The following is a 22,244-nucleotide window of genomic DNA, read 5'->3' on the forward strand; positions in this document are numbered from 1 at the left end:
TGGGAATGATGCAGCCCTGGGCCCGCTCCCAGCTAAATAAACTTGGAAAGTGTCACCTGGTTCCGCTGATGAAGTGGTGTTGAGGCAGTTGAAGGTACACGGTGAAGGGGTTGCTCCTCACGAGCCACCGGGGCCCTGAGCCTCGGGAGGCTCTGGGGGTCCAGGCGGTTCCTTGAGGACCGTTGCCATCTCCGCCAGGACTGCGTGGTGCCTGGCCTCCCGACCCGCCATGACGCTCCGCAGGTTGCGCTAGAAGGCAGCAGCCACGCTCGGCAAGCCGAACGACATGCGAACGTAGCTGTGAGGTGGGCCCTCACAGCGCCCAACACGCGAAGGCCAGAAGCGCTCCTGAGATGCGGCTCGGTTGAGCCCTGGTATGTCGATGCAGACACGCAGCTCACCACCCTCGCCTGGGTGGGGAGCAACGCCAGGTGGGCGGCAGTCGCCGCGTATTGCTCTTGCTTCTTGAAGCTCCTGAGATACCTTGGTGATGAACTCCTGAGCGCCGGCCGCTCCTTGCACAGTGTCCTCCTGAGGGAGACATGCCGCGAAGCACGCCTCCAAGTGGTGCCCGAGCGCCTCCCTCACGACGTTGGCAAGGTCCGAGGCTCTCCAGAAGAGAGCCCCCCGAGCCCTGCCCGAGGAGGGTGCCGGGCACGCCTTCCTATGCGATAGAGGGAGGCACCCCAGGTGCGGGCACTGATCCTAACGAGGTGCCACTTGCAGTGCTGCCCTCCCGAGGTCCGGTACGGAAGAGCCGCTTCTTCTTCTTGGGGACGACCTCAGGAGGGTACCGAGCTGCATTGCTGCTAGGGTCTTTGATTGACGCTGCTTGGGAGGCGCGCTCGAGGGAGCACACCGCATCTCTTTCTTCGCAGGGGACTGTGATGATCCCGCCGCTCCCTGGCATCTTGAGGACGTTGTAGCCATGGTGCGTCACTGCCATGAACTTGGCCAGGGCTGGGTACCCGAGGATGGCATTGTACGACAGACGGATGTGGGCGACGTCGAAGTCGATGAGCTCGGTGCGGTAGTTGTTGCGTTCTCCAAAGGTGACTGGGAGGCGGACCTGACCTATCGGCATGGTGGAGCCATCGGTCACTCCTGAGAAAGGCTTGGTAGGCTGAAGCTGATTATATGGCACTTGAAGGTTGTCGAACGTCTCGACGGACAGGACGTTGAGCCCTGCGCCGCCATCAATGAGGGTCTTGGTGACTTGCACGTTGCTGATGACGGGTGAACAAAGCATTGGGAGAGCGCCAACGATAGCCGCGCACTTGAGCTGATCTACCAAACTGAAAGTGATGGCACACTTGGACCACCTGAGCGGGTGAGTGGTCTCGAGCTTGGGGAGGACCGCGTTCACCTCGCGAGCAAACTGCTTGAAGATACACTATGAGGCTGGGGCTTGAGCTCCGCCCAAGATGCAGGCGATAGCACGTGGTTCCTGGAAGCCCCCAGCCCCCTCGTCTTGATGGTGTTCGTCGTTCCTTCTTGGTGGTGGCGGTAGCAGAGGAAGACCGGGGTTGCCCTGAGGGTGATCCTCGCGAGGCTGATCCCTCCAGGCACCCTCGTGAGGCTGATCTTGCCAGCGGTCCTCACGAGGTCGGTCGCGCCTCTCCTGGCATGGGCCATGGTCGTCCCAGCGTCCGCCGCCATGTCCTCCTCCTCGACCGTAGCCTCGGTCGTTGCGCTCGGGGCGTTGACCGAAGCGTCCGTCGTGAATGGCCCTGAGCTCTTGACAATCGTTGGTGTTGTGGCTGTGCACATTGTGGAAGGCGCAGAACAGTCGGCTGCCCTTGGATGACTTAGGCTAGTCCCTACCGCGCTTCGTGTCCGGCTCCGTCGTGAGCACGACGACTCCCTTGTGCTTCACGTCCTTGGTCTTGGATTTCTTCTCCTCCGGGTCGGCAGCTAGGAGCTCGAGGAGGGAAAGGCGCCCTTCCTCAGCCCTTGCACACTTGGTCACCAGGTTGAACAGCTCCAGGGATGTGCACAACTCCTCGTGGATGGCGAGCTCCTCCTTCATCTTGATGTCGCGGACGCCGTCGGAGAACACAGAGATGATGGCCTCGTCCGTCACCTTGGGGATCTTGAGGCGGACGTTGTTGAAGCGCTGGATGTACTTCTGGAGGGTCTCTCCCGGTTGTTGCTTGACACGGCGCAGGTCACCCGTGGCCGGAGGGCGATCGCGAGTGCCCTGGAAGTTGGCGACGAAGCGGTCGCGCATCTCCTTCCAGGAAGAGATGGAGCCTGGAGGCAGGTTTAGGAGCCATGAGCGTGTGCCATCCTTGAGAGCCATAGGGAACCAGTTCTCCATGACTTTCTCGTCGCCGTTGGCTGCCTCGATGCTCAGCTCGTAGAGCTGCAAGAACTCTGCGGGGTCGGGGGTGCCGTCGTAGCGACGAGGCAGATCCGACTTGAACTTGCCCGACCAGGCAACGCTATGCAGCTCGGGGGTGAAGGCGTGGCAGCCGGCCGTGGTCACCGGGAGCCGCCGTGGAGGTGGAGCCTGGTCTTGGCGCCCGCGCGCCACCATGACAAGCGGCGCATGGCCCTGCCGCGACAAGCGATCCTGACGCGGCGGTGCGGGGAGCGGTGGAGCATTCTCTTGCGGTCGAGGAACTTCTTGATAGCTTCTTTCTTCACGCGCAGGCGCTTGGCGCGGCGGGTCACGCCGTGGAGCCGCACGCCTTGGCGCTAGGGCGCTGTCTTGGTGCAGGGGTGGTGGAGGTGCTGTGTGAGTTGCGTCGCCCGTAGCTGGCGGTGGACGAGGCAGTTAGAGAGACGGTGCAAGGGAGCCCCCTACGGTGCTGACGAGCTCAGCGATGCGGTCCAGCCAGTCCTCATAGAGGTCGTCGACTGAGCGGTAACGCAGGAGCTCGCGCGCCATGAGTAGCGCGGCTCGTGCATCCGTGCGAGCGTGACGAGCATGAGACAAAGAACCAGCAGGGGTCAGCGATGGAGTGGTGGTGCGGCCGTCCTGCCGCACCGAGGGGTGCAACGAGGATGCTTGTTGTTCGTTCCCCGCCAGGCCGGTGGCGGCGTTGGTGGCGGGTGATGGAGAATGACGGGGAGACCCGCCGACAGGAGCCGTCTGGGCGACACGGGCGGCAAGGGCAGCCCGACGCTCAGCTCGGGCACGACGAGCGTCCGACATGGTTGCGGCGAAGCGGTGGAACACGGAGAGACGAAAGGAAATATTCGGCGCACCCCTACCTGGCGCGCCAAATGTCAGATTTTGGGTTCCGGCAAAACCCTTAAGGTTCAAACAATAGGGTGTGCGCAAAGATCTCTCCCTCACCGATCGCGCCCTCACACACTTCGCGATTTCTAGGCTAGGCACACGAACTCACAACACACAAGGCACAAGATTTATACTGGTTCGGGCCACCGTTGTGGTGTAATACCCTACTCTAGTGTGGTCGTGGTGGATTGCCTCTTGGGCTGAGGATGAACAGTACAAGGGGAATAACAGCCTCCTGGGGAGAGGTGTTCTTATGCTTGGTGAACTGGTGGTTATGAGGATGGATCTCTCTCTCTATCTCTCTCTATGATTAGTTGGGTTTTTCTACTATGGTGGCTAGTCCTATTTATAGAGGGCCTGGTCCTCTTCCCAAATATTGAGCGAGAAGGGAGCCAACAACGGCCAATTTGAAAGGGGACAACTAGTACAACTTATCCTGACAAAAGTAGTCTTTGCCTGCCAAAGGCTCTGGTGGTGACGCCGTCTTGGGGCTCCACGGTGACCTCCGTCCTGCCGTCCTGCGGGTCTTGGTCTCGTTGCACCGATATGGAAACCTTTGCTTGACGCCTAGGTACTCTTCATCTGCGCTTGCCTCCTTAGCACCAAAGTGGAAACAAGGACACTGTGCGCGCTGGCACCTGCCTAGCCTCGATCGTCATGGCTCACGTCACTGGAACCTCGCGAGGTTTGTCTTGCCTTGATATCTCTGCCCCTCGCGAGCCAGCCTAGTGATGCCGCTCTTGAGGAGGTCTTGTGTCATCCGCCTCGCGAGGCTTGGCCCCTCGTGAGGGTCTTGAATGCTTGTTGGTGAAGATGGTCCGTACGGGCCCGCTTGCAGAGCCACGCCGTGGGCCGCAGGCAGGCAAGTCTGGGGACCCCCGTTCCCAGAACTCTGACAACACTTATGTCAAAAGGCTTCAGCCTGATAAGCTTGAACCCAAATAGTAGAAGTGCATCTTCATAGGATACCCTAAGGAAACAATTGTGTACACTTTCTACCACAAATTCGAAGGCAAAAAAATTTGTTGCCAAGAATGGAAACTAGAACTTGAAGAGGTAATTGTAACTTCTCTCGGATTGCCAAAAAAGGCGTTTCTTTCGAAAGAAGTGAGTGGGAGGAAAGTAGAACTTGAAGAGGTAATTGTACCTTCTCTCGGATTGGAAAGTAGCTCATCAGAGAATTCCGTTCCCGTGATGCCTACACCAACTAGACAGGAAGCTAATGATGATGATCATGAAACTTCAGATCAAGTTACTACAGGACCTCGTAGGTCGAACATAGCACGTTCCACACCATAGTGGTATGGTAATCCTATTCTGGAAGTCATGTTACTAGACCATGACGAACCTACGAACTATGAAGAAGCGATGATGAGCCCAGATTCTGATAAATGGCTTGAGGCCATGAAATCTGTGATAGGATCCATGTATCAGAACAAAGTGTGGACTTTGGTTGACTTGCCCGATGATCAACGAGCCATAGCGAATAGATGGATCTTCAAGAAGAAGACTGACGCTGATTGTAATGTTACCGTCTACAAAGCTCGCCTTGTCGCGAAAGGTTTTCGACAAGTTCAATGAGTTGACTATGATGAGACTTTCTCACCCGTAGCGATGCTTAAGTCTGTCCAAATCATGTTAGCAATTGCCACATTTTACGATTATGAAATCTGGCAAATGAACGTCAAAACTGCATTCCTTAATGGATTTATTAAAGAAGATTTGTATGTGATGCAACCAGAAGGTTTTGTCGATCCTAAAGGTGCTAACAAAGTGTGCAAGCTCCAGCGATCCATCTATGGACTGGGGCAAGCATCTCGGAGTTGGAATATACGCTTTGATGAGGTGATCAAAGTATATGGTTTTATACAGACTTTCTGAGAAGCCTGTATTTACAAGAAAGTGAGTGGGAGCTCTGTAGCATTTCTAATATTATATGTGGATGATATATTGTTGATTGGATATGATATAGAATTTCTGGATAGCATAAAAGTATACTTGAATAAAAGTTTTTCAATGAAATACCTCGGTGAAGCTGCTTATATATTAGGTATCAAGATCTATAGAGATAGATCAAGACACTTAATAGGACTTTCACAAAGCACATACCTTGATAAAGTTTTGAAGAAGTTCAAAATGCATCAGTCAAAGAAAGGGTTCTTGCCTGTGTTACAAGGTGTGAAGTTGAGTTAGACTCAATGCCCGACCACTGCAGAAGATAGAGAGAAAATGAAAGTCATTCCCTATACCTCAGCCATAGGTTCTCTCATGTATGCTATGCTGTGTACCAGACCTGATGTGTGCCTTGCTAGAAGTTTAGCAGGGAGGTACCAATGTGATCCACGAGTGGATCACTGGACATCGGTCAAGAACATCTTGATGTACCTGAAAATGACTAAGGATATGTTTCTCATTTATGGAGGTGACAAAGAGCTCGTCATAAATGGTTACATCAATGCTAGCTTTGACACTGATCCGGATGACTCTAAGTCACAAACCGGATACGTATTTATTTTGAATGGTGGAGCTATCAGTTGGTGCAGTTCCAAGTAGAGCGTCATGGCGGGATCTACATGTGAAGCGGAGTACATAGCTGCTTCGGAAGTAGCAAATGAAGGAGTCTGGATGAAGGAGTTCATATCCGATCTAGTTGTAATACCTAGTGCATCGGGTCCAATGAAAATCTTTTGTGACAATACCAGAGCAATTGCCTTAGCGAAGGAATCTAGATTTCACAAAAGAACCAAACACATCAAGAGACACTTCAACTCCATCCATGATCAAGTCAAGGAGGGAGACATAGAGATTTGCAAAATACATACAGATCTGAATGTTGCAGACCCATTGACTAAGCCTCTTCCACAAGCAAAACATGATCAACACCAAGACTCCATGTGTGTTAGAATCTGTCAGATTGCGGGTTCCGGAAAACCCTTGAGGTTCGAACACTGGCGTGCACACGAAGATCTCTCTCTGGCTCACTCTCGCAACGATCTCAAGGCCTAGCTCGCTGAACCCAAGGAACAAGTGACACGAGAGTTTATATTGGTTCGGGCCGCCGTTGTTGTTGGGGATATTACTACTGGGCGTAAACCGGCCAGGACAGGCCGGGTTAACTTCATCAGTAGTTGAGTATGTTAAAAGCCCATGAGGGCAGATGAGGGCTAAAGGCCCATAATCGGTTTAAGGCCTATAGCTATAAACTGGCGTCGGTATGTAACTTGTGTTATAAGTTAGGAATAGTGGAGACCGAACCGGACGCATCTATGAGCCGGTATCGGGACTCTGTAAACCGACGGGCGTCACCCATGTATATAAGGGGACGACCCGGCGGCGGTTCAAGGACAGACAACAACTCGAGACATAGGCGAAGCTTGTTTGCTCCCTAGTCATCGAAACCCCATCAATTCCATCACAACTAGACGTAGGCTTTTACCTTCATCGAAGGGGCCGAACTATTATAAACTCTCTTGCGTCCCTGTGTCCGCTTTAACCCCTTAAAGCTAACCCGTCGCGATGGCTCCACGACTAAGTCCTTTCTCTAGGACATCTGCCGTGACAAAACCACGACAGTTGTGGTGTAATACCCTACTCCAGTGTGGTGTGGTGGATTGCCTCGTGGGCTAAGGATGAACTAGTACAGTGGATGAATAGCCTCCTGAGGAGAGGTGTTCTTGAGCTCGATGACCTGGTGCATTTGAGGATGGTCTGAATGATCCCTCCATTGATATGGTGGTGGCTAGCCCTATTTATAGAGGCCTTAGTCCTCTTCCCAAATGTTTAGGCAGGAAGGGATCCCACAACGTCCAATTTCGAAGGGAGACAACTAGTACAAGTTATCCTGACAAAAGGTGGTCTTTTCCTGCCAAAGGCTCTGGTGGTGACACCGCCATGGGCTCCGCGGTGACCTCCGTCCTGCCGTCCTGCTGGTCTTGGTCTTGTTGCACCGATATGGAAACCTTTGCCTGATGCCTCGGGACTCCTCGCCTGCGCCCGCTTCCTTAGCACCAAAGAGGAAACTGGCACTCTACGCCTGCTGGCACCTGCCTGGCCTTGGTCGTCATGGCTCACATCACGCGGACCTTGTGAGGTGTCCCTTGCATAGATATCTCCGCTCCTCAGGAGCCAGCCTAGCGAGGCCGCCCCATGGGAGGTCTTGGTGCCATCCGCCTCGCGGGGCTTGGCCCCTCGCAAGAGTCTTGAGTGGTTGCTGGTGAAGATGGGCCGTACCAGGCCATTGGTGGAGCCACGCCCTGGGCCGCAGGCAGGCAGGTCTGGGTACCCCGTTCCCAGGACGCCGACAGTAGCCCCCGGGCCTAAGGCGCGCTCGGACTTGGCTTTGAGGCGAAGCCAAAGGGAAAGTGCGAAGCACCGCGGGCCCCAACCGCCTATGACCTCAATTAACGCGTGGAGATTGATAGGTCGTGGGCGTCTCCGCATCCCCATGCTGCCTTGGCAGCTGCCCGACTTGACGAGACCCTGCTGCATGCAGAAGAAAACAATCATTATGTTAGATCACGGAGGCCGGCGGTTGGCCTCCCTCTGGCTATAAATGAGGAGTGGGGCGGAGCCCTCGTTGCCCATCTCTTCCTCCATCCCGCTTGCTTCCTCTTCTTCCCCTTTGCTTTGTCGTCTTGCAGCGATGCCCATGGCGCCGACGAAGAGATTGACGGCCGCAGAGAAGGGGAAGGCGCGCCAGGAGGGGCCTGACTCTCCGCCGCCCAAGCGGGGCCGTGGTCGCCCCCGCAAGCATGCCGTGACCCCTATCGTGGCTGCTCGGGGGCGCGGGATGACTTCTTCAGGGTCCGGCACCGTTCCTGGCGGCGGCGTCTCCTCGCGTGATGGGAGCCGCTCAAGGCGCGGCAGTACCATCCACGAAGGGAGGCGTGCCATGGTCGCCCGGCCTCCTCGGCTATGCTTCCATTGGGCGGATGTGCTGCCAGAGTTCGTCGTGTGGTCGGAGAACCCGTCCGGCACTTGGCTGCAGCTTCCGCGCTCCTTTGCCAGTGAGCTGCCGGCCACGGGTCCTGGCGGCCGCTGGCTGCAGGCCGATGGCTGCTGCAGCAAGGCTTCGTGGGTCGTGGTGGAGGTCTCCGTCACAGGCAACGTAGCCCTGGCCCGCGGCTGGTAGATATTTGCCCACGCGCGTGGTCTGAGCAGGCGGTGCACCCTCCACTTCAAGTACGATGGTGCCACAACCCTCTTCGTGAGGGTGTTCAGGGAAGATGGCCGCCGTGACGGGTGCTGCCCTGAGGACAGCGAGGGTGACGAAGTGCTCGGCCTTGGCGACGGCCGTGACGAGGACGAGGGTGGACTCGCCCCTAGCAACGGCGATGACTCGTTTGGCAACGACAGCTCCTCTTCTGACGAAAGTTCTAGTAGTGGCGACTTTGACCAGCCGCCATGTCGTCGGGCTCCCTTCGAGGCAGTGAATCGCGAGGAGGGCTCTGGCTGAGCCCAGGGGGCCGATCCTCGTGAGTAGCCGCGCCGTAGGAGCCGCTTTTGCCTGTCCTTTCCTTTCCTCCTGCATTTACAAGAAACAAGTATGGGGCCCTGCGAGGGCGTGTAACGAACCGTAATTTTCATGCCACTTGTGTTATGTTTATTGTTCCTGTGTTGTGTTCTGGCACTCGTGCTTCATCTATACATAGAGGGATAACTTAGTTGGATGCACCCGGGGTAGTTTCCTGTCTCGCGAGGGCGCGCCCTCTGGCACATGCTAAGCCCTCCTTGCTGTCGGCTCGGGAGCCGTCGACCTCGGGAGGCGCCACAGAGCTGCAGAAACTTTTAGGACGTTCGTCGGGAGACGTATCCTTCCTTGCACGAGGCCTCATGATCATGGCCTAGCGCACCACATCGCGGTACCCGTGGGGCACAGACTTAGAGGGGTGCGCCAACCACGAGCTCAATCGAGGGTGCTTCGCGAAGATCAGGGGAGCCGAAGCTCTGGAGCGACAGGGCTTTGGCGACGCATGTCCGTGGCTTAGGTTAGCCCAGCGGATGCACACACCTGCCCAACCCCCGTGCGAGGTACGCGAGGGAGAGCGTCGGGCAACTGCCGCCCTCCCTGGTGCGAAACAAAGAACCAAGCGAAGAAGTAGAGAAAATAAAGGGTTCAACCGAGCAATCGAGAAACACCAGAACTTCAAATTTCATTTAAAAAAGTTGCGAACCAACTACAGAAAGCAAATGAACAGCCGCGTCCGGCACCTAGTCTAGTCTTCTCACCAGTGCGGAGCTAAGTGCTGCCACTAGCACTACAAAAAGAAGACATATCCGTGACATTTTGGGCCGAATGAAATTTTTTCTGTCATACTTATGACACTTCTATGACGATAATTGTGACAAAACCCGGTATCATCATAGATGTGGTTGGGTCCTACTTCTATGACAAAAAAATCATGACAGAAAATGGGCTTTTCGTCCTGGGTGGGCCGGAGACGCAGCTGCATGACATTCTTTGAGCCGTCCATGACGGGGAAACCCGTGGTAGAAGCGAGGGCGAGGAAAATAGCGGGGAGTTCCCGGTTGCGATGGGTGGTCGGGGGCCGAGTGATGCGCGTTTCTCTCATACGTACGCGCATGTGTGCGAGGCGTTGGGCTCTAACTGAACCCGAGCGAGGCGTTGGGCTCTAACTGAACCCGAGCGATTGCACTGCAGGCTATGCATTACTGAACCCGAGCGGTCGATCGATCCCTTGTTGATAACTGAACCCGAGTGATTCCTTCGCTACTGCTGCTAACTGAAGCCGATCGATGCTGCCTCTGGATGAACAGTGAGCGTTGTTGGGGGGGGGGGTTTGGATGAACAGCTCCCGGTGGGGGGTTGGATGAACAGGGCCCTGTGGTAGTAGAGGCCGTTGCCGCTGGATGAACAGTACCCTGATCGATCGAGCCAGTGGATGAACAGGACCCCTTGGAGGGCTGGATGAACATGACCCCGTGGAGGGCTGGATGAACAGTAGCGGGTGGAGGGCTGGTTGAACAGTAGCCGGTGGAGGGCTGGATGAACAGTAGCCTGTGGAGGGGTGGTTGAAGAGGACCCCGTGGAGAGGGCTGGTTGGACAGTAGCCGGTGAAGGAGCGCACGGTGGAGGCTGGATGAACAGGAGCCCATGGATGAATAGTCGCAGGTGGAGGCTGGAGGAGGTCGACGGTGGATGAACAGTAGCCTGTGGAGGCCAGAGAAGGTCGATGGTGGAGATGAACAGTATCCCGTGGAGTCCCATTTTGCGGTATGCCACACCCCTCCCGATGAATAGGACCCCTGTTTCGACCGTAGCGCTCCAACACAAGTCCCTTTCCTCCATTTTGCGGTATGCCACACCCCTCCCGATCAACAAGACCCCGTTTCCACCGTAGGAGGTCCGTTTCCTCCGTTTTGCAGTACGCCAGACCCCTCCCGATGAACAGGATCCCGTTTTGACCGTGGCCGGTCGAACACAAGGCCATTTCCTCCGTTCCGCGGTACGCCAGGCCTCGTTTCCATTGGTTGTTCCGTCCAAGCCGGTTGGCTCCCGATGAACATCACGTGTTCCGTTGCCTCCCGATGAACACGACGCATTCCGTTGCCTCCCCATGAACACGACGACGACACAGTTTCTTCGTTCTGAACCAACCATGTACAGGAGCTCTGGCCGTACGTATGCGCGAGTAGGCGTTTGAGATCCCGCCTGATACGTCTCCAACGTATCTATAATTTTTGATTGTTCCATGCTATTATATTATCAACTTTGGATGTTTATGTGCTTTATTATACACTTTTATATTATTGTTGGGACTAACATATTAACCTAGAGCCCAGTGCCAATTTCTGTTTTTTCCTTGTTTTAGAGTATCGCAGAAAAGGAAAATCAAACGGAGTCCAATTGACTTGAAACTTCACAAAACTTTATTTTGGAAGGAAAGCAACCTGGGAGACTTGGAGTCCACGTAAGGGAAGCAACGAGGAGGCCACGAGGCAGGGGGCGCGCCCTCCACCCTCGTGGGCCCCTCATGGCTCCCCTGACGTACTTCTTCCGCCTATATATCTCCATATACCCTAAAAACATCTGGGAGCACAATAGATTGGGAGTTCTGCCGCGAGAAGCCTCCGTAGCCACCGAAAGCCAATCTAGACCCGTTCCGGCACCCTGCCGGAGGGGGAATCCCTCTCCGGTGGCTATCTTCATCATCCCGGTGCTCTCCATGACGAGGAGGGAGTAGTTCTCCCTCAGGGCTGAGGGTATGTACCAGTAGCTATGTGTTTGATCTCTCTCTTTCTCTCGTGTTCTTGATTTGGCACGATCTTGATGTATCGCGAGCTTTGCTATTATAGTTGGATCTTATGTTTCTCCTCCCCCTCTACTCTCTTGTAATGGATTGAGTTTCCCCTTTGAAGTTATCTTATCGGATTGAGTCTTTAAAGATTTGAGAACACTTGATGTACGTCTTGCCGTGCGTATCTGTGGTGACAATGGGATATCACGTGAGTCACTTGATGTATGTTTTGGTGATCAACTTGCGGGTTCCGCCCATGAACCTATGCATAGGGGTTGGCACACATTTTCTTCGTGATTCTCCGGTAGAAACTTTGGGGCACTCTTTGAGGTTCTATGTGTTGGTTGAATAGATGAATCTGAGATTGTGTGACGTATATCGTATAATCATGCCCACGGATACTTGAGGTGACATTGGAGTATCTAGGTGACATTAGGGTTTTGGTTGATTTGTGTCTCAAGGTGTTATTCTAGTACGAACTCTAGGGCTGTTTGTGACACTTATAGGAATAGCCCAACGGATTGATTGGAAAGAATAACTTTGAGGTGGTTTCGTACCCTACCATAATCTCTTTGTTTGTTCTCCGCTATTAGTGACTTTGGAGTGACTCTTTGTTGCATGTTGAGGGATAGTTATGTGATCCAATTATGTTATTATTGTTGAGAGGACTTGCACTAGTGAAAGTATGAACCCTAGGCCTTGTTTCCTATCATTGCAATACCGTTTATGCTCACTTTTATCATTCGTTACCTTGCTGTTCTTATATTTTCAGATTACAAAAACTATTATCTACCATCCATATACCACTTGTATCACCATCTCTTCGCCGAACTAGTGCACCTATACAATTTACCATTGTATTGGGTGTGTTGGGGACACAAGAGACTCTTTGTTATTTGGTTGCAGGGTTGCTTGAGAGAGACCATCTTCATCCTACGCCTCCTACGGATTGATAAACCTTAGGTCATCCACTTGAGGGAAATTTGCTACTGTCCTACAAACCTCTGCACTTGGAGGCCCAACAACGTCTACAAGAAGAAGGTTGTGTAGTAGACATCAAGCTCTTTTCTGGCGTCGTTGCCGGGGAGGTGAGTGCTTGAAGGTATATCTTTAGATCTTGCAATCGAGTCTTTTAGTTTCTTGTTTTATCACTAGTTTAGTCTATAAAAGAAAACTATAAAAAAATGGAATTGAGTCTACCTCATACGCTTCATCTTTTTAATATCTTTCGTGAGTACTATGGGAAGGAAAATTGTTCCAAAGTGTTAGAGGAAGAATGCATTAAAATGTTTGGCACTAAATCTTTGAATGATGAGCATGATTGCAATGTTGTTAGTATGAACTCCTTGAATATCCATGGTACTAATGATGATTGCACTAGTTATGGTGAAAATGTCTCCTATAAACATGTCAATTTTTGGGGAGTGCATTCGGTTTGCAAGTACACACCAAATAGGGAAGATAGATATTGCAAGAGGCATAAGTACTTAGAAACTTAATTTTCGCAAGAAAGGCTAGATGATTGTGCTGAAAATTTAAATTTTCTTGGCCATACTTGTGAGCTTTGCAATGAACGTGGTCATTTAACCATTCGATGCAAATTGTTTCATGATCTAATCGTGTCCAAAAATTGTGATGAATTTATTTCCCTTGCACATTATAATGAACTTAGCTTGCTTATGGGTTGCGAATAAATGGAACATATAACTGGGGATCTTCCAGAATTTGCCCGTTATAAACTGCTTGGCTTTGATCTAGAGGAAATTTATATGTATTGTGCGGTGAATTGCATTGAAAATCCTTATATTGCCAATTACATAAAGAAAAGAAAACAAATAGAGGATGAAGAGAATACTAACGAAAGGGAAGAGACTTCCCAATACCCTTCTATTATTTCTTATGATGAATCAGGCAACGAGGAGGAGCCTCCTATTCAACCAATCTCATTAATAAGGAGCTCCAAAAAGAGGATTGAACCCACACATGATGTGGTGAAGAAGAAGAAAAGAAAAATGAAGAGAGGTAAAAAGATATCTCTCCCAAATAATGCTGCTCATATTACTATTATGCCTCATGAAAATATAATTGTGGAAGATAATGATACTTCTTATGATCTTGAAAATCTTTTTGGCACTTGCTTGGAAGAATATGATAATTGCTATACTATTGGTGCTATCCATACTATTAATGATGAGAGTGATTATGCTTATGATATGAAAAGGCCCAAGCTTGGGGATGCTATGTTTGATGAAGATGATGTTTTTGAGAATATATTTGCTGCAATTAATGTTTGTCCCAAGCTTGGGGAAGCTATGTTTAATGCCGATATTTTTAGTCTCCCAAGTTTTGATATGCAAATTTATAATGATGATAGCATGCCTCCTACCTATGATGATTATTGTGATGATACTTATGCTATAAAAAGTAGTGATTATATTTATAAAACTTGTCATGATTATGATTACCCCTTTTCTGAACATTAATCTTTTAATGTGGAAAACAATTTATAGTATTCGAGTCTCTTATGATACCCCCACTATTCCAAATGAGAAGAATTTTACTTATGTGGAGAGTAATAAAATTTCTATGCTTGTAGATAATGAAAAGAATGATCTAGGTGCTGGTTATATTGTTGAATTCATTCATGATGCTACTGAAAATTATTATGAGGGAGGAATATATGCTTGTAGGAATCGCAATAATATCAAGTTTCCTCTCTATGTGCTTATAGTTTTGAAGTTTTGCTTGCTTTACCTTCCTATGCAAGTTGATTCTTGTTCCCATTAGTTGTTTGATCACAAAATCCCTATGCATAGGAAGTGGGTTGTACTTAAATATGTTAGTCATATTCTTCATGATGCTCTCTTTATGTTCCAATTCTTATCCTTTATGTGAGCATCATTGAAATTATCGTTCCTAGCTAGGGGCGTTAAACGATAGCGCTTGTTGGGAGGCAACCCAATTTTATTTTTTCCTTGATTTTTGTTACTGTTTAGTAATAAATAATTCATGTTGCCTCTGTTTAGATGTGGTTTTATGTGTTTAATTAGTGTTTGTGCCAAGTAGAACCGTTGGGAAGACTTGGGGGAAGTCCTGTTGATCTTGCTGTAAAAAAAAACAGAAACTTTAGCGCTCACGAGAATTGCTGCCATTTTTTATTGGAGAGTGATATTTAGTTAATTATTTTTGCAGATGATTAATAGATAAATTCCTCAAGTCCAGCAATATATTTGAGAATTTTATGAGTTCCAGAAGTATATGTTTGATCCAGATTACTACAGACTGTTCTGTTTTTGACAGATTCTGTTTTTCATGTGTTGTTTGCTTATTTTAATGAATCTATGGCTAGTAAAAGAGTTTATAAACCATAGAGAAGTTGGAATACAGTAGTTTTAGCACCAATATAAATAAATAATGAGTTCATTACAGTAATTTGAAGTGGTCTTTTGTTTTCTTTCGCTAACGGAGCTTACGAGTTTTCTGTTAAGTTTTGTGTTGTGAAGTTTTCAATTTTTGGGTAAAGATTCGATGGACTATGGAATAAGGAGTGGAAAGAGCCTAAGATTGGGGATTCCCAATGCACCCCAAGGTAATATTCAAGGACAACCAAGAGCCTAAGCTTGGGGATGCCCCGGAAGGCATCCCCTCTTTCGTCTTCGTTCATCGGTAACTTTACTTGGAGCTATATTTTTATTTACCACATGATATGTGTTTTGCTTGGAGCGTCATTTTATTTTATTTAGTTTTGCTTTCTGTTTGAATAAAATACCAAGATCTGAAATTCTTAAATGTTAGAGAGCCTTCACATAGTTGCATAATTATTCTACTACTCATTGAGCTTCACTTATATCTTTCAGAGTAGTTTGTTGTTGCTCTAGTGCTTCACTTATATCTTTTTAGAGCACGGTGGTGGTTTTATTTTGTAGAAATAATTAATCTCTCATGCTTCACTTATATTATTTTGAGAGTCCTTTAGAACAGCATGGTAATTTGCTTTGGTTATGAAACTAGTCCTAATATGATGGGCATCCAAGATGGATATAATAAAAACTTTCATATACGTGCATTGAATACTAAGAGAAGTTTGATACTTGATGATTGTTTTGAGATATGAAGATGGTCATATTAGAGTCATACTAGTTGAGTAGTTGTGAATTTGAGAGATACTTGTGTTAAAGTTTGTGATTCCCGTAGCATGCATGTATGGTGAACCGTTATGTGATGAAGTCGGAGCATGATTTATTTATTGATTGTCTTCCTTATGAGTGGCGGTCGGGGACGAGCGATGGTCTTTTCCTACCAATCTACCCCCCTATGAGCATGCGTGTAGTACTTGTTTCGATAACTAATAAATTTTTGCAATAAGTATGTGAGTTCTTTATGACTAATGTTGAGTCCATGGATTATACGCACTCTCACCCTTCCACCATTGCTAGCCTCTCTAATACCACGCACCTTTCGCCGGTATCATAAACCCACCTGAGGGAGTCCTGGATTAGGGGGTGTCCGGATAGCCGGACTATACCTTTGGCCAGACTCCTGGACTATGTAGATACAAGATTGAAGACTTCCTCCCGTGTCCGGAAGGGACTTTCCTTGGCGTGGAAGGTAAGCTTGGCGGTACGGATATGTAGATCTCCTACCATTGTAACCGACTCTGTGTAACCCTAGCCCTCTCCGGTGTCTATATAAACCGGAGGGTTTTAGTCCGTAGGACGAACAACAATCATACCATAGGCTAGCTTCTAGGGTTTAGCCTCCTTGATCTCATGGTAGATCTACTCTTGTACTACCCATATCATCAATATTAATCAAGCAGGAGTAGGGTTTTACCTCCATCGAGAGGGCCCGAACCTGGGTAAAAACACCATGTCCCTTGTCTCCTGTTACCATCCGCCTAGACGCACAGTTCGGGACCCCCTACCCGAGATCCGCCGGTTTTGACACCGACATTGGTGCTTTCATTGAGAGTTCCTCTGTGTCATCACTTTTAGGCCTGATGGCTTCTCCGATCATCAACAGCGATGCAATCCAGGGTGAGACCTTTCTCCCTGGACAGATCTTCGTATTCGGCCGCTTTGCACTGCGGGCCAATTCGCTTGGTCATCTGGAGCAGATCGAAAGCTACGCCCCTGGCCATCAGGTTAGATTTGGAAGTTTGAGCTACACGGCCGACCTCCGTGGAGACTTGATCTTCGACGGATTCGAGCCGCAGCCGAGCGCGCCGCACTGTCACGATGGGCATGATCTAGCTCTGCCGCCGAACAGTGCCCTAGAGGCCGCACCCGCATCAGCTCCGACCCTTAATTCGGAGCCAACTGCGCCAATCGAGGATGGGTGGTTGGACACCGCCTCGGGGGCTGCAATCTCTACGGCGATCGAGCCGAACACCAGCCCTATTCTCTGCGAAGCCCGTGACTCCATGGAGCCGGACTCCGAGCCCTCCACGCCCCTACCGATCGAACCCGATTGGGCGCCAATCATGGAGTTCACCGCCGCGGACATCTTTCAGCACTCGCCCTTCGGTGATACTCTGAATTCACTAAAGTCTCTCTCTTTATCAGGAGATCCCTGGCCGGACTATGGTCAGCAAGGTTGGGATGTGGATGATGAAGAAATTCAAAGCCCACCCACCACCCACTTCGTAGCCACTGTCGATGATTTAACCGACATGCTCGACTTCGACTCCGAAGACATCGACGATATGTACGCCGATGCAGGAGACAATCAAGAACCAGCACCTATAGGGCACTGGAAAGCCACCTCGTTGTATGATATATACATGGTGGACACCTCAAAAGAAGGCAATGGCGATGGAACAACGGAGGATGACCCCTCCAAGAAGCAGCCTAAGCGCCAGCGTCAGCGGCGCCGCTCTAAATCCCGCCAAAGCAAAAACGGTGATTCTGGCACGGGAGATAATAACACCCCGGACAGTGCCGAAGACAACCACCTCCAGCAAGATTCAGCACAGGAGGATAGAGAAACCAGCCCTCATGAGAGAGCGACAGACAGAGAGGTCGAGGACGATAATTATATGCCTCCCTCCGAAGACGAGGCAAGCCTCGACGATGACGAATTTGTCCTGCCGGAGGATCCCGTCGAACAAGAGCGTTTCAAACACAGGCTTATGGCCACGGCAAGCAGCCTCAAGAAAAAACAGAACAACTTAGAGCTGATCAAGATTTGCTAGCCGACAGATGGACTGAAGTCCTTGCGGCCGAAGAGTATGAACTCGAACGCCCCTCCAAGAGCTACCCAAAGCACAGGTTGCTACCCCGATTAGAGGAGGAAGCACCTAAACCTACATCACGAGCGCATGATGCGGCCGACCGGCCACCCCGTGGCCGCGACAGAGAGGCCTCTTGGCCCTCCACTCAAGCCGCACCCCGGCGCCGCTCAAAAAATACCAAGGCACGGGAAAACACGCCAGACCTGCGAGATATATTGGAGGACAAGGCAAGGCAAACAAGATCGATCTACGGATCGCGTGGGCGCCCCACGGCACGAGACGGTAATCGTCACACCGGATACAGTAAATGCGGCCGGGCCAAACACAGTAGACAAAGCTCGTTTGAGCTGCGTCGTGATATAGCCCAATACAGAGGCGCCGCACACCCACTATGCTTCACAGATGAAGTAATGGATCATCAAATCCCCGAGGGTTTCAAACCCTTGAACATCGAATCATACGATGGCACAACAGATCTCACGGTATGGATCGAGGACTATCTCCTTCATATCCACATGGCACGTGGTGATGACCTACATGCCATCAAATACCTCCCACTCAAGCTTAAAGGACCAGCTCGGCATTGGCTTAACAGCTTGCCAGCAGAATCAATTGGTTGTTGGGAGGACCTGGAAACCGCATTCCTCGACAATTTCCAGGGCACTTATGTGCGACCACCAGATGCAGATGACCTTAGCCACATAATTCAGCAGCCAGAGGAATCGGCCAGACAATTCTGGACACGGTTCCTAACCAAGAAAAATCAAATTGTCGACTGTCCGGACGCAGAGGCCCTAGCAGCCTTCAAGCATAACATCCGCGACGAGTGGCTTGCACGGCACCTAGGACAGGAAAAGCCGAAATCTATGGCAGCCCTCACGACACTTATGACCCGCTGTTGGTGTAAAAACCGGCGGATCTCGGGTAGGGGGTCCTGAACGATGCGTCTAGGCCAGATGGTAACAGGAGGCAGGGGACACGAAGTTTTACCCAGGTTCGGGCCCTCTTGATGGAGGTAAAACCCTACGTCCTGCTTGATTAATATTGATGATATGGGTAGTACAAGAGTAGATCTACCACGAGATAGGAGAGGCTAAACCCTAGAAGCTAGCCTATGGTATGATTGTTGTTCTGTATGTTGTCCTACGGACTAAACCCTCCGGTTTATATAGACACCGGAGAGGGTTAGGGTTACACAAAGTAGGTTACAATGGTAGGAGATCTACATATCCGTACCGCCAAGCTTGCCTTCCACGCCAAGGAAAGTCCCTTCCGGACACGGGACAAAGTCTTCAATCTTGTATCTTCATAGTCCAGGAGTCCGGCTGAAGGTATAGTCCGGACATCTGGACACCCCCTAATCCAGGACTCCCTCAGTAGGCCCTGAACCAGGCTTGAATGACGATGAGTCCGGCGCGCAGATTGTCTTTGGCATTGCAAGGCGGGTTCCTCCTCCAAGTACTTCATAGAAGATTTTGAACACAAAGATAGTGTCCGGCTCTGCAAAATAAGTTTCCACATATTGCCATAGAGAGAATAATATTTACACAAATCTAATCTGCTGACGTATTCCGTAGTGTGACACACCACGGCCAAGCCTTTATCCGAGTCGTTTTATTATCCCACCTCAGCACGTCATGCGAGGCGGTTTCCTTGGCACGTCTTGTTAAAGCAGAGATCGTGTCCCCTTATTCCGGGATTCTCATCAATACGGGCGTGGGTAACCCAACCGCTTCTAGGACTCCTAGACTATAGGCAAGTCCAAATGGCCACAGAGAGGACGCTTGATATTCACCCTCTTTATAAAGGGGCAAGGCTTTTATTTTTTCCCTCCCGTGCTTAATCGAATCCTCCCCCCACCTCGAGCTCAAACACCCAAAGTTCAGGTCAGGTGCTCCGAACCTTCAATCATGTCCGGATCTATCCTTCAAGGCCGATGGATGCCTTCCTCCGTCACGGAAGAAGACATCAAAAAATTGAGGGAGGCCAGATATCTGACCGCCAAGATTCCGCATCGGCTGCCTGCCCGAGGGCAGGCCGTCCCTTCCCCCGAACCCAATGAGATCGTCGTGTTCGTCTCTCACTTCCTCCGAGGTCTAGGCCTTGCTCTGGATCCTTTCGTCAGGGGTTTGATGTTTTATTACGGGCTAGATTTCCATGATCCAGCTCCGGACTCCTTTCTTCATATCACGACATTTATTGTCGTGTGTGAGGCCTTCCTCCGGGTTACCCCTCACTTTGGCCTGTGGCTCAAGACTTTTGAAGTAAAGCCGAAGATGATCGAGGGGCAACATGCGGCGTGTGGAGGTGCCTCAATACGCAAGATGACGGGAGCTCCATGGACGAAAGGTTCCATTCTAGAGGTGTCTGAATTGTGGCAACATGAGTGGTTCTACATCACGGCTCCTAGAAGTGCCAAGTGGGCGGCCGCCCCTGTTTTCCGCTCGGGCCCTCCACCACAGCTGATGTCATGGATTAGCAGAGGATTGAGCTGGGGTCCAGCCAAGGACGTGCCTATACTGCAAAGCCGCATTCGAGATCTCTTCAATGGAGATTTCAGTTTGGTTGCGGTAATACAAGTTATGCTGGTTCGTCAAGTCCAGCCTTGCAAACGCCGGCCCCTTCGCTTGTGGGAGTTCAATCCCGAGGGACCGCGTGTCATTCAAAATTTCCTCGGCCTGACGCACGAGGAGATGTACAAGTCATTCTTCGGACCTTAGGTAGAGTGTCCGGAAATCACCGAGGACGTGGGTCTGAGCAGTAACCGCGCCGCCAAACAGGTAAGGAATCTTCCGGCCGAACATACTATCTCTCATTTGTTACGAAGTTATTTCTGAGAGTTTGCTTTTTGACCAGGACTGGTTAACAAAGGCGAAGTTGATTCGATGTTCGGCCCCCCTCCCTGAGGGTTTGGAGAATCCGGTATTGGAAAAGATGCTCCAGGTCGCACCTTGCCCGGAGCCCTTGAAGGAAGATACCGGGGAGGATAATACGGGCGGACGCGGGCCCCCAACGCTGCCCATTCTAACCGAGGGAGCGAGTGCCTCCATGAAGGAAGACGACCGGAAGAGGAAAAGGACTGCGCCCGGGGATCCGAAAGCCGAAGCTTCCAAACGAGAGAAGAAGTTTCCCACAGAGGGTCCTACCTTGGGGGGTGCTTTTGCCGCACCAAGTCCGTGGGGGGATCAATTCTCCAGCGAGTCGTAAGAGACCCGAAACACTCTAATAGTACAAGTATGCCATCTTTTTCTTCTGAGAAAATAACCACCGCATATATTTTTGCAGTTCAGGCCTTAGCCCCTCTCAAATGAGCTCGTCTTTGGGGGATCTTCTCCAGAGATGATGGAGAGAGAAACGCCTCCTCCGGACTCCTCCGCTCCAGAAGCGGGCGACCCCGAAGTGTCGTCGCGGAGGGCCTCTCCGAGTCCGGTGAGGCCAGAAGATAATCCCATTGACCCCCGAAGCTCCCAGTGTCCGGCTCCCAAAGAGAGCAGACAAAAGAGTCCGACACCGTCTGGTGTGCGATCGGATGTTCGGAGGGAGTTGGTGGGGCGAGCGTCCATCTCAGATGAACACCGTATGCTGATGAATACGGTGATGGAGAGGATCTCGTCCGCCGAAAGCGGATTGCATGAAGCTTTTATGAGTCTACTGACAGGCTTTAAGGTACGTAAAATAATGTATGATAGTCCTGCACATGCTAGGTGTGCCCTGTGTAGATAGTAGCCCCTGAGACTCTGGTTGTCGTCGGAAACGACGACGAACAGAGGATCATATTCCCAGGTGATAACCATACTGCCTCTATGTGCAGGTGATGGAAGCTCCGGTGGCTAGCCGGACTAGCGAGTTTGCCCATTTAAAACGGCAGTTGGATGCGGCAGACGCCGACATCGAGCTTGTTAACAAAAGGCTTGACGAGGCACAGGGTAAGTGTCACTGTCTGGTAAACGCCACCTAGTAAGAGCAGCATGATGCCAGTATCTTTAATATGTTGTGACTGCAGATGGAGCTGCCACTGTTGAAGCCTTGCGGGCAGAACTTGCCCGAGCCAAGGAACAAGCGAGGGTTGGTAATGCAGCTGCTTTGAAGGCGGCCGAAGAGTTGAAGGCCGAGAAGGCCGCGCATGGCGAGAGCCGAGATAAGATGGCCAAGATGGCCATAGAATTAAAAGCCGCCGCCGACCGTTGCCGGGTTCTTGAGAAGGAAAACTTAGCGAAGGCATCGGACCTTGAGAAGGCTTCTGCGACGAGAAAAGAAATCCGCTCTGCTATGAGGGCGAAGAAGGAGGAGCTGCGGGAAGCCGGGGATATTGTAGCTGGGAAATCCTTTATGTTGCGGAGGAAGTTCGGAGATCCACGGTATGCCCCTCTGGATCGGCTGTGGAGTTCGGAGGATGTGTATATGGATTTGGCGGCGAGCGCTGCCGATGCGGCCAAGTACTTCAAGGGTCAGACAGACCGTGAAGTGGACCAGCTGTTTTGGACACAATTCCATTCTCCCGAGCGTC

General features: G+C 50.8%; 1 pseudogene; it reads right to left on the minus strand.

The window, feature by feature from the left end:
• Positions 1-664: 664 nt before the first annotated feature.
• Positions 665-2,320, minus strand: LOC147974967 (uncharacterized; annotated as a pseudogene).
• Between the last annotated feature and the right edge of the window lie 19,924 nt (positions 2,321-22,244).

Source organism: Triticum urartu, chromosome 4A (assembly GCF_056163025.1).
Source record: "Triticum urartu cultivar PI428250 chromosome 4A, HENAU_Tu73, whole genome shotgun sequence".
NCBI lineage: Eukaryota > Viridiplantae > Streptophyta > Magnoliopsida > Poales > Poaceae > Triticum > Triticum urartu.